At 42.1% G+C, this 13,268-nt stretch overlaps 1 protein-coding gene across 1 annotated transcript in view; it reads left to right on the top strand.

Annotated features, from left to right (window-relative positions):
- DMD (dystrophin) overlaps positions 1-13,268 on the top strand; it is a 3,507,873-nt gene that overhangs the window by 328,367 nt on the left and 3,166,238 nt on the right. The window contains exon 3 of the mRNA XM_073614841.1: positions 7,657-7,734. The gene's annotated coding sequence lies outside the window, so the exon portion shown is untranslated. The remainder of the gene's footprint in view (positions 1-7,656; positions 7,735-13,268) is intronic.

Here is a 13,268-nt window from a genome sequence, read left to right as displayed (position 1 = left end):
ACCCGTAACGGTTATACAGTGATCAGTGGTGAAAGGGTTAACTAGGGGGCAATCAAGGGGTTAAAACATTTATTAGGTAGTATATGGGGGTCCCTGTCGCTATAAAACGCTGACGGCGAACCTAAATATTTACCTCACTAACTAGCGTCACCAGCGACACTAATACAGCGATCAGAAAAATGATCGCTTAGCGACACTGGTGACGGGGGGTGATCAAGGGGTTAAAACTTTATTAGGGGGGGTTAGGGGGGTATCCTAGACCTAAAGGGGGCCTAACACTCACTGCCCTAACACTGTAACTGTCACAAACTGACACCAATGCAGTAATCAGAAAAAAAAAAAAAAAACCTGCTTGGTGTCAGTTTGTGACAGGGGGGGGTGATTGGGGGGGGGGATCGGGGGCGATCGGGGGGGGGATCGGGGTGTTTTGTGTGCCTGGCATGTTCTACTGTGTGTGTGTTGTGCACTCACATTGCAGTCTTCTCTCCTCAGCCCGGAACGGAAAATACCGAGCCGAGGAGAGATGACATCATTTCCTCTGCCTCTGTGTACAATACAGAGGCAGGGAAATGATCCCATTGGCTGGGAGCGATCGCGAGGGGGGGGCCACGAATGGATGGCCTCCCCCTCACCACCGATCGCCGGGGGAGATTTGCCGACCGCCGCAGGCACCGGGGGGGGGTCCGATCGGACCCCCCACCCGCGGGCAGGCAAGGACGTACCTGTAAGTCCTTTTGCCTGCCCGTGCCGCTCTGTCGACGTATATAGTCGTGCGGCGGTCGGCAAGTGGTTAATATCCATATCAGACCCAAAGGGCCTGGTAAAGGCCTGGGGGGGAACCCATGCCATTTTTTGCAATGATTTTCATCTATATTGACCCGAAAATGCATTACAGCAGCGAGTAGTTTTAAATGACATTTTTTCCTTTAGAAATGTCATTTTGCTGTGGTATTGGTCTAAACACAGGAAAAATGTGCTACTTTTACAGTAACATTAGAATGTATGTTAATGGCCTGCAAGGTATCGCATAGAATATTGGTGAAACATATCGGGTAACAAGGTTGTGATAAGGTAGTTTAATTTTAGCTTATCATTGTCAAACATTTGGAATAGCTAACGTTAACAGTCAGAAATATATGTAAAAGGTGTAGAGGTAAGTAACTTCTTAGAATTTCCTTGAGGATTATATAGTATCTCCGTCACCTAAAAAGCATATTCCAGCATGCTGAAGGTTGGTGCCCAACCTGCTTAGACTGAGCCCCCCGGCCACCCCATTGGGTTCATGCTGTGGACTGGGGGGGTCTAGCCAAACCAGTCCGACCACAACCTCGTTATCACAATGCTGTCTCTTTTAGACTGGGTCTTTGGAGGAACATGTAAGGCATGACTCCGCAACCCGGTTAAGTCACATTATTCAGTTAGGTAATCCCAAGGAGTTAAAATCAGCATTTAATTGCTACCCGTCATTCATCTTGCCAGGAAGAGTTACCCACTGGAAGACTTTCAACTTTGACTCCTTTTCCTTCGTTGTATTGGTGACTATAGAAGACAGATGAAAGGGGGAATTAAAGTCAGGGATAGTCGGGGAGGGTTTCTGGAGAAGAGGAGATAGAAGAGAGTAGGAGTATTAGGAAGTTGCCTTTAGAGTGGATTGTGTCCAGGATAAAGTGGCCCTTTTTCATGTATTTAGCCCATGGTTCCCAGGTTGCCTCAAAGATTTTGACTTTATCTTGAAGTTTGGCTACTATTTGTTCCTGGGACATAATTCGGGAAAATTTATTTTTTTTGCTGCCTGAAGTGACACTGAGGATTTCTTCCAGGCGCCTGCAATGGTAATTTTAGCATCCAGGAGCATGAAGAAGATTAGAGTCTGATCTCTTTTAGGGGCTTTGTCTACCCCGTAGTTCAGAAGGGCGATTATCGGGTCCTGAGGGACTTCCAATCCCATAACTTTGTGAATTAAATGGAACACCCTGTTCCAGTATGACCTTATACATGGACATGTCCACCAGGTTTGGTACATGGAGCCGATAAGGTTGCACCCTCTGAAGAATAGAGGGGAGGCGCTAGGATAAAACCTAGCCAATCTAGCTGGGACATAGTACCACCTTGTGAGTATTTTGACACTAGCTTCAATTAAGGAGATATTCATAATGCCCTTGTATGACCTTTGAAATGCATGAAACCATTTTGGATTTCCAGGTCTGATTCCCAGGATTGAGCATTGGAGGGCTTGGAGTTATTGTCTGCCAAGGAGGCCTAAATGATGGAGATACCTCCCCTCTGATCCAGCATGTTGGCACACCATAATTCGTAGTTAGTGGGTTTGGGGGGTGCAGGCTTATTTGACCAGATGGAGTGTAAGAAATGATTTATCTGGGAGAGTCTGAACCTCTTCAAGTTTGACATCTAACTCTCCAAGTTAGATGTGCAAGGGGGGTTCATGTCAGATATTAGCATCTTCTGTTTATGGAGGGAGTCACATAGGGCTAGTGAATGAGATTGTGGGGGCTAATACTGTGGGTCTTAATTTGGGAGGATACCAGATGAGATAATCTATAGTGTGGGAGGGTATCGCCTGCCGTTCCATAGTGACCCAATCCGGCTTCGGGCCTTTCGAGTATGCTATAGAGATTTGGGTCAATTGTGTGGCCTTGTAGTACCACCACAAGTTGGGTAGTCCCAGTCCCCCCTGAATGAAATGATGAAAGAGGATTTCTTTATTGCATCGATGGCCTTGTTTTCCCCAAATAAATTTAATTACTATAGATTGGACGTTCCAGAGTTTTTTTTTTTTCTGGAGAGGAATGGGGAGGGCACAAAAAAGGTAAGGCAAGCATGGTAGTACCTCCCTAGCCAAGCTAGACCACACTTCGACCATGCCTTTAATTCTTCTTTTAATTTTGGGAGCATTGAGGGATAATTAGCTGAGAACATGTGCTCCATTTTAGCTGACAGTTTGATTCCCAAATATGGGATCGTGTTTGAAGCCCAGGTAAAGGGGAAATGATCCTTTAGTTGATCTATTAAAGTGGTCGTAAACCCTTTACAACCACTTTAACCTACAGGTAAGCCTAGATTAAGGCTTACCTGTAGGTGCAAGAAATATCTCCCAAACCTAAAAGGTTTAGGAGATATTTTCAGAAATAGCGGCACCGATGTCTACGGCGCATGCACCATAGACATCGGGCGCAGGCGCACTAAGCGTCCCATTTCTAATGGCGATCATGCCGTTATTGGTGGCACCAGCGCGCATGCGCGGGAGTGACATCATCGCAGCTCCAGCCAGTCACAGCACCGGAGCCGTCTTGCAAGGTTTTTTTTTTTCAGAGGCTTTACTTCCTCTTTAATGCAGTAGGGACTGATATATTTAATGCTGCCGATTTAGCAACGTTTACTTCAGTAATCCTGATAACTTGCTAAAGTCTTTCAGCAGATAAAGCAGGTTGGGTGTGGAGATCAGTGGGAAGTTGAGAAAAAGCAATAAATCATCTGCGAACAGTGCACATTTATGTTCTTGCATGCAGAAAACCTCCTTAATATCAGGGTTGGACCTGATCACTATTGCTAGCGTCTCGATCGCTATTGCAAATATTATTGGGGAAAGGGGGCATCCCTGTCTGGTTCCTTTTTGTATATTGACTGTTTCCGTACAGTGACCCATCAGGCGGATTTGTGCGGTAGGGTTGGAATAAAGTGAATGGACTGTACCCAGGAATTTAGGCCTGAAGCCCCACCTCTCTAGTATTTCAAAAAGAAAATTACAGGAGATGGTGTCAAAGGCCTTCTGGAGGTCTATTGATAACAGAAAACCTTCTTGTTGGGCCCCCAAACAAGTTTAGGATGTTTAGGATGTATATTACATCTATCACCATCCTAATCTGATCCGGACCCTGTCTCCCCAGGATGAAGCCCACCTGGTCCTTATGAATATATTTTACGATAAAGCTCAAAAGTCTCATTGCTAGAATGTTGGTCATTATTTTTAGGCCATTGTTAATGAGCGATATTGGACGGTAGCTGTTAACGTCGCTAGCCTCTTTCCCTGGTTTGGGGATGACTGAGATGAATGCAGAATTTAGATCTTTATTTATGGGGGCTCCATCCCGAAAGAGTTAAAGAACCGAGTCATGAAGGGGGCAAGGGCATGCCCAAATAACATACTGATAGGCCATCTGGGTCTGGGGAAGACCCATTTTTGAGTGATTTTATGACCTCCAGGACTTCCTCTGATTAGAAAGGTTGTTCAAGAAGTTCCATGTGGTTGCGGGAAATTTTAGGAAGGTGTACGCGTTGAAGAAATTCATATAATTTTAGAGAGAGAGGAGTGGGACTGTTCCCTATAGAGTTTATCACAGAACTTTTTGAATGTTTCCATGAATCTAATGGGATTTTGGGTCAGGTCATCTGATGCAAAGCGTATCTTGGAAAATTCTAGGGTACCTGGCTTTGGGCTAAGCTTTGTCGCTAGTCTGGAGCCCATTCTGTCCTGTGAATAGAATTTTGCCCCAGACCATCGAAGGTGCTTTTCCGCTGCAGTGGTCAAGGCGCGTTCGGGCAGTTTCCAACTGAGCTAAGTTTCTAGCATTGGGTCTTTGTGTCATTTGCTTATGCCGAGATACTCCCCCGTCAGTTTCTTAATTTCAGGTTCCCATTTTAATTGCGAGGACAACTGTATTCATTTTCCCCTGATTACTGTTTTATACGCCGCCCATAATGTGGCTGGTGAAACCGTATTGTTATCATTATCTGTGAAATATTCTTTCAGGGCTTTTTTTAATAATGTACAGTGTGTCTGGTTGCTGAGAATTGCTTCATTTAGGCGCCATTTGGATATTCCCCTGACCCCTAGTGGTCGCTGTATTAGTATGGATACCATGGAATGATCCGACAGGGTTGTGTCACGGATTGTGAAAGAGAGAGCTAGAGGGGAGATTGCAGACTGAAGGAAGATGTGATCTATCCTGAAGTATGTATGATGTGGCGCTGAATAGTGTGTGTAGTCTCTGACATGTGGGTTCAGTTCCCTCCAGATATCTATTAAGCCATATGAGTTAAGAAGCTGTGCTATTTTTAAGCTCTGTTTGGGAGGTCACTTCAGTTTTGGGGTTCCTCTGGGTGATTTGTCAAGAGAGGGGTTGAATGGAATGTTCGAGTCTCCTCTCATCACCACTGTGCCTCTTCAGTGTGGCTGTAGGGTTCTCATCAGAATTTCAAAAAAATTCCCTTGACCCTCGATAGGGCTGTAGTATGAGATGAAAGTATAGATCCCATCATCTATTGTTCCTTCCACTAAGAGAAACCGTCCATCCGGGTCTTTGATAACATTAGAGGGGGCAAAGTGTAAGTGTTTGGAGAGGCAGATTGCTACCCCTCTTGTTTTGTTTTCAGTATTTGCTAAAAAGAATTTAGGGTAACTTTGGTGGATAAATGAAGGATTGTAAGAGGTCGGAAATGGGTTTCTTGTAATAGAATCACATCCGTTTTTAAGGTGTGATATAGTTGGAATAACTTCCTTCTTTTCACTGGGAAATGAATCCCCTGAACATTGTGGGTAAATACTTGCAGTTTCACCTTGATATTTGTGGGATTAGCCATGGATCAGAGGGGGGTAACTCGTAAAAAAGAAAAAGTTCACTTTATGCTGACAAATACCTTGTGGTGATAAAAACCATTTGGTTCCTTCAGGAAAGCATAGGGGAAAGGAAAGGAAAGGAAAGCATAGGGGGTTGAAGAAAAAGAAGTCATTAGTAAATATACATAACCCAAAATTCCCACACCCACTTGGGTCAGGAAGGGACTAGAAACTTCCTTGCCCAAATCAGAAGAAAGGTGATATCCCCATACTCGGGGAAAATCATTCTGACCCTGAGGGAGTAACATACATCCCTCGATGTCAGGTGGAGGCCCATTGCACACTCAAAGGCTACCCAGTCTAAAACATTTTCAACAACAAACAAAAATAGTACTATATGAACAGAAACCTGTCCCCAGCCATGAGTTAAAGGTTTGATCTGCTTGGTAAATTCCCCAATCTCCGCAAACCCTGTGCCCTGTCCCCCAAAGTAGATTTTCATAGGCTGGAGAGACCATGCATTACCACACTTGCCACCCTGGGAACTTAAATTAGAGCTATCTACTGTGCTGCTAACATCGCATATTGTTCGCTGTTCGGCGAATGGGCAAACACCCGATGTTCAAGTCGAACTTATGTTCAACCCGAACATCGGGCTCATCCCTAAAAACAAGGCAGATCTCCGTTCTGACATGGGGAGGGATGGATTTTGTATTCCTGCAAAACAGGCACTAAAATCCATCCTAGTAAATCCTAGTAAAAGTAGCACATACAGTACACATACATACTGGCACATTGCCCTAAATGTTTAACCCCTTCCCAGCCAGTGTCATTAGTACAGTGACAGTGCATATTTTTAGCACTGATCACTGAGTCACTGGTTCCTGCAAAGTATCAAAAGTGTCAGTAAGTGTTCAATAAATATATACCATAGTTTGTAGACGTTGTAACGCATAAACCAATCAATATATGCTTATTAGGATTTTTCTGCACCAAAAACATGTAGCAGAATGCATATTGGGTTTAATTTATGAAGACATTTGATCATTTGATTTTTCAAATATAATAAAAAAAATTATTGTATATGTTTTCTAGCAGAAAGTAAAATATTGTTTTTTTTTTTTTTTTCTTTAAAATTGTCTTTAAAATTGTCGGTCTTTTTTTGTTTATAGCGCAAAAAAAATGCAGTGGTTATCAAATACCACCAAAAGAAAGAAATCTATTTCTGGGAAAAAAATGACACAAATTTTGTCAGTTAAAGTAATGCAGTGCCTAATAGCAAAAAATGGCCTGGCCATGAAGGGGGTGAATCTTCTGGAGCTCAATGTCCCTTTGTTGAGAAAAAACAATTCCCTTTGAGTGATCCCTTTGAGCCCTGCCTATGTAAACAAGGCAGAGTTCCATTCTGACAGGACGGAAGGGATGGATTTTGTGTTCCCGCAAAGCAGGGAATAAAATCCCTCTCTTCCCCTAGTAAAAGCATCACATATAGTACACAAAAACACTGGCTAGGTACATAGTTAACCCTTTTATCTCCCTAGATGTATAACCCCTTCCCAGCCAGTGTCATTGCCATTGTACAGTGACAGTCCATATTTTTAGCACTGATCACTGTATTAGTGTCAATGGTTCCTGCAAAGTGTCAAAAATGTCAGTTAGTGTCCAATTGTCCACCGCAATATCGCAGTCCTGATATAAGTCGCTGATCACTGCCATTACTAGTATATAAAAAAAAAATCCATAAATATATACCACAGTTTGTACACGCTATAACATTCATTTAAACTAATCAGTATTGGCTTATTGAAATTTGTTTTACCAAAAACATGTAGCCGAATACATATTGGCCTAAATTTATGAAGGCATTAGAATTTTTTTTTTATTAGATGACTGCACAGTTGTCAGTTAAAATAACGCAGTGCCGTTTCGCAAAAAAAAAGGCACAGTCATAAAGGAGGGTAAATCTTCGGGAGGTCAAGTGGTTAAATAGTAATAGTCATAATATTATCAAACTGATACATGAACACTGCTGTTCTAATATCATTCCTATATGGAAATATAACATCTGATTTTCTTTTTAGGTAAAGGAAAAAGGCTCCACCAGGGTTCATGCTTTAAACAATGTCAACAAAGCACTTCAGATCTTGCAAAAAAATAATGTAAGTACCAAACATTGAATATTAATGTCCAGTGTCTTATATTTCTTATTTGGCACTTTGATTTTTTTCCATTTAACTATCCACAAGAGTTTATTATCAGAGTGGAAATACACTGTCTGATAGCAGCTTCTTTTATTTTTCTGATAGCAAAAATCATTACAGAATGGCAAACTTAAGTCTGCAGACCTATAATTGACTAGTAGAATAGATTCCTGATTCTGCCCCCCTCTTGCCTCCCCCTCTCCCACTTCCTGGAAACCTGTAAGTAAAAGCAATATGAAGGCATGAAAGCTACTCTGAAAATACTACTTGCCTGGCTGCCATCATGACTCATCACCTGACTCTGATGCTTTCCCAGTCACTGACCTAGTCAAAGTCCGATCAGCACTGTCTGTGACCTAACCTGCTTTGTGCTTGTTCTAGGTAAGTGACTCAAATATTGAAGCCAAAGAGTCAACATGAGAGCCAAGCAACTAGAATTTTCAGAAGGAATTTGGCAATGGAAGTTCAAATATTTCTCTCATGAAAGGTTTCCTATATCATGAAGGTCAATGGTCTAAGAAGATCTCCTCATTCTGCTACTCAGATGGACCCTGTGATCACACAAAGTGTAAACTTCTTTAAAGGATAAGTTCACTTTTCTGAACATGTTACAGCCATATTTAGGATGTAACATGCAAAATGTTCAGCATCAGATCCCTTTCCCTCCGCTCTCCCCCTCCTTTTGGCAATAAGTCAGTGAATGAGGCTGCGCAGGGCTCCGCCCACACAGCCATGTCATTGAATCACATTCCTGTGAATCAATGGACTACAAGTACTGACAGCATTTGCAGCTGTCGACTTGTAGTTCTTAATGAACTGGTGAGTGCTGAGATAGTTCATTGATTCTTACAAAAAACTGCCAGCCTGTATTATGTACAGACAGAAAGCTTAAACTGACAGTCTGCAAGAGACCAGCATGGCATCATCGCTGGTGAAATGCTTTCCAGGCTCCTAAAACAAATAAAAAATTAGTAAATGCACGTTTTTACCTGCAAAAAAAATGTGCATTTATTATTTTTTGGCAAAAGGTGAACTTATCCTTTTACCCTTGCAAATCAATCTCTGATAGTCTTTTTTATTCTTATATCACTCATTAATAAACTGTTTGATCCTTAGGCAGTTCTAATAACTATATTAAAAAGGAATCACTCAGTTGTTCACCATGTTTCACCCTTTCTTTAACTGATTACCTGCTGAAATTACATTTGTATTTTTTTACCAGACAAACAGTCTGATATTTTGTTTACCAGACAAACAAAATATGGACCTGGGAGCCTAATCAAAGTTGAATGTGAAGTGAGATGCCACCCGCTAATAAGGGGAGGGTGTCTCTGCATATAGAATATTGCAAAAACAAAAAACAAAAAAGAATGGTTTATTGTAAAGATAAAACGGCATTAAAGGAGACAAAAATATACATGACTCTCAGTCCTCCTTCCCTCTTAAAATGATGCCACCACCATCCCACCGCTACCTATACCCTCACCACCCAACACCCTAAAACCCCCTCCTAATGCAACAAAAACTATTGCCCTCCCACTAGAAGCCAGGACAGAGGTGACTGCATAAGCTGAACCCCCCTAAACTGATGGAACCCCTGATTAGTGTGCACCTGAACGCTAAAAGGACCTATATTCCATATAGATCATGGGACCCAAAGTGAACCAAAAAACCTGTAGCACTGAACCTTAAGGCCACAATGGGCAAATGCAGTGCATAACCAAGATACAGATAGTCCTATGGAGAGCACTGCAGCTATATGGTATGTAACATCTCTGGCATGAGAGTAAGCACGATCCATCCAAGGTCTTCAGAAATAAATGATGTACTGATAGTGCTCAAACCCGGTATACATCGCTGTTGACTATTCCTGATGAAGTTCCAGAGGCGGAACAAAACACGTAGACATGACATGAGGACAGGCCCCCCACATACCTCCCTAATGCTCCGCACGCTACTACCCATTATTGGATCCTACACCAGAATCCCTTGGGGTACTGAGAACCCATCTACGAGATATCAGCTGCCATCAGTATATTATATTCTGCTCATCTATAGGACTACTGCATTTACCTACAGACTGTATGTTGTCTACCACCATCACCTCCATATCATCTGTCAGTGTACTTAGAGCCTGGATGCTCGGAGATTGTGATCTACACTGGAACTGTGAAACAGCTACAGTGGGACTGTGAGTAACCCTGACCCCTAGCTCCGGTAGACTGGTCCTATTGGCAGTGCAGCATGGTACCTATAGTGGTTGGGACCTAAGGATAGCAATGGCTATACCAGCTACAGCATATGGGAGTCACAATGATCTGCTTTTTTGCACAAAGATGCATTTACTTGTGTTCCAATGATCTGCTTTTTGCACAAAGATGCATTTACTTGTGTTCCACTGGTCTGGTTCCACTATATCATCTCCAGTACACTGTGTTTTACTGTTGTTGGTGGAAAATAGGGATGAGCTCAATGTTTAGGTCGAACATAAGTTCAACTTGACCATTGGGTGTTCGCCCGTTCGCAGAACAGTGAACATTATGGGGCATTCATGGGAAATTGGAGTGCAGCGGAATGCCCCATAATGCAATGTGATCTCGTAGTGAATTGCTGTATGATGTGTTAAAGAAATCAAATAAATTTAATACCACGCTCTAAGTACTCAAATATACATACATAAACAAATAGTGCTGAAAAATCATAGGTGAATTCATAAAACATATGTGCTGTAGCACTAATAATAAATGTCCATATATTTTCCAAAAAAAATTAAATTCAAATTAAATGTTCATGAACCACCACCAAAATCCTCTATCAACGTGAGTGATGAGAATCCTTGTGAACTGGGTGAGATAATGTCTTCCACCACAACTAGGCAAACAATCTACTCCCCAGAAGAAATTGACACCCATTACAGGTAGTCAGACCAAGCGCAGATACCAATAGGAATGTGCCTTCTGAAGGGAGACTGCCAGATATACCCCAACGATTGGTCATGTATTAAGAGATAACAAGAAGAAGGGGCTCCTCGTTGTGTAGTATAAAAAAATCCCTTTATTCCATACGAGGCATTGGCATAAAACATAGTAAAAACAATGTGCTCAATTCAAAAAGCATGCAGGTACACCGTTTGTGTTCCACCTGCGTGCCAACTAGTGGAAGTGACGCTTCACGTGCCCTACAACCTTTTTGGGTCGTAGGGCCTGTGATACGTCACTTCTGCTATGTCACTGTTTCTAATACACGTCAGGTGGTGTAGTAATATATATATATACAGTCTTGTGTGTATATATATATAGGTAGTGTACACAGTATCTAATACAGTGTGTACAGTTTCTACTACACTTCTGATGGTGTACACAGTACACAATACAGTGCAGCTGTAGTACAGTTTCTAATACAGTGCAGGCGGTGTACACAGTATCTAATACACTGTGCGCAGTTTCTACTACTTTTCTGGTGGTGTACACGGTATCTAATACAGTTTGTATAGTGTCTTCTACAATTCTAGTGGTGTACACAGTATACAATACAGTCCAGCCATTGTACAGTTTCTAATACAGTGCAGGTGGTGTACACAGTATGTAATACAGTGTGTACAGTTTCTACTACACTTCTGATGGTGTACGCAATATAAAATACAGTGCATCCGTTGTACAGTTTTTAATACAGTGCAGGCAGTGTACACAGTATCTAATACAGTGTGTACAGTTTCTGCTACACTTCTGGTGGTGTACACAGTACACAATACAGTGCAGCCGTAGTACAGTTTCTAATACAGTGCTTATTACATCTTCAGGAGGCCTTGAAGAAAGGTTAGTCCAGCACATTTCCAGACCTTGGGAGGTTACCATTTCCTGGTGCTGGACAACATGTTGCTGAGGCTTTGTTCGGTCAGAGGAAGAGCGGTGGAGAAGGTGGCCATCTTACTGATGCCTTTAACCACTTTCGGACCACCGCATGCCGATATAAGTCCTAACTTTGACTGGGATATCATTGTTACGGCAGCAGCTAGCTGCCATAACCCCGGTATCCTTGTGTTCGGCCGATGGTCTGGTTTCTTTTTTTTTATTATTTATTTTTATCAAAATTTTCCTTTATTTTCTATTATAAATTCCACAGTTCACAATTATACATCTTTCATTTCATACTTTACAATAGCTACACAAGGTTAAACATATTAGACATTGACAAGAGACAAGCTGGTAACACAGTTCTCTTGTCGGCAGATAAATATTTATACTAATCCTATCCCTTCCCAAAGAAAGAGAAAAAAAAAAAAGAAAAAACAAAAAGGGCCCCCCCAGCCCAATTCCCCTTCCTTTAAAGCGCTGTCTGTCTCGGCCCCCCTCCCCAACCTGACATTCTCCGATCTACCCGTCATGTATTCACCTACCAAACCTCTTTGTATCAAAGGGAGAGAAGAGAAAAAAAACAAAAAGAAAAAAAAAACAAATGTACCCTGTGACTGATGTGGTTTCCAATAATTGTGTGTATCAATCTATATATCCAATTCCTCAGTGACACTCCCAACGCCTACAGGCCAGCACATTAAACAAGCCCAAACAACACGTGAGAAAAAAAAAAAAAAGAACACCCCCAACCCACCCCCATTTAGACCCTGTGATTGTTATTAATTATCCATAGTTGTGTATATTGGCCCTCTTGGCCTACTTCTCCGGTGGTCCGGAGATGGTCCGGTTTCTGATAAGAGTGGTCTCTGTGGCAGATTCTCTGCAAGATCACTTTTATTGGCGGTGGAAATGGCCCCCCTCCTGCCGCACTCTGGTGCCCTCCTCCGCTTACCGGAACTGTCGACAGCAGCGGAGGCAATCGGATCTTCACCCTGGCTGGGCATGGAGATGAGTGAGGGAATATGGCCCCCACCCGTCTCCATAACAATGCAGGGCGGAAGCGACGTTAAAATGTCACTTCCGCCCACAGCTCTTAAAGGGCTATTTTTTTTTAAATGACAATTTTTTTTATTGCATTTAAGTGTAAATATGAGATCTGAGGTGTTTTTGACCCCAGATCTCATATTTAAGAGGTCCCATCATGCTTTTTTTCTATTACAAAGGATGTTTACATTCCTTGTAATAGGAATAAAAGTGACACAATTGTTTTTCTTAAAAACAGTGTAAAAAAAAAAAGGTAAAATAAATAAGGAAAAAAAAAAATTTTTAAATGCGGCCCGTCCTGCCGAGCTTGCGTGCAGAAGCAAACGCATACGTGAGTAGTGCCCGCATATGAAAACGGTGTTCAAACCACGCATGTGAGGTATTGCTGCTCATTAGAGTGAGAGCAATAACCCTAGACCACCTCTGTAACTTAAAACATGCAACCTGTAGAATTTTTTAAATGTTGCCTATGGAGATTTTTAAGGGTAAAAGTTTGTCACCATTCCACGAGAGGGCGAAATTTTAAAGCGTGACATGTTGGGTATCAATTTACTCGGCGTAACATTATCTTTCACAATATAAAAAAATTAGGCT

Source organism: Aquarana catesbeiana, linkage group LG02 (genome assembly GCF_042186555.1).
Source record: "Aquarana catesbeiana isolate 2022-GZ linkage group LG02, ASM4218655v1, whole genome shotgun sequence".
In the NCBI taxonomy this organism is placed as follows: domain Eukaryota; kingdom Metazoa; phylum Chordata; class Amphibia; order Anura; family Ranidae; genus Aquarana; species Aquarana catesbeiana.
Note: the sequence above shows the minus strand (reverse complement) of the source record. Positions and strands in the feature narration are given on the sequence as shown.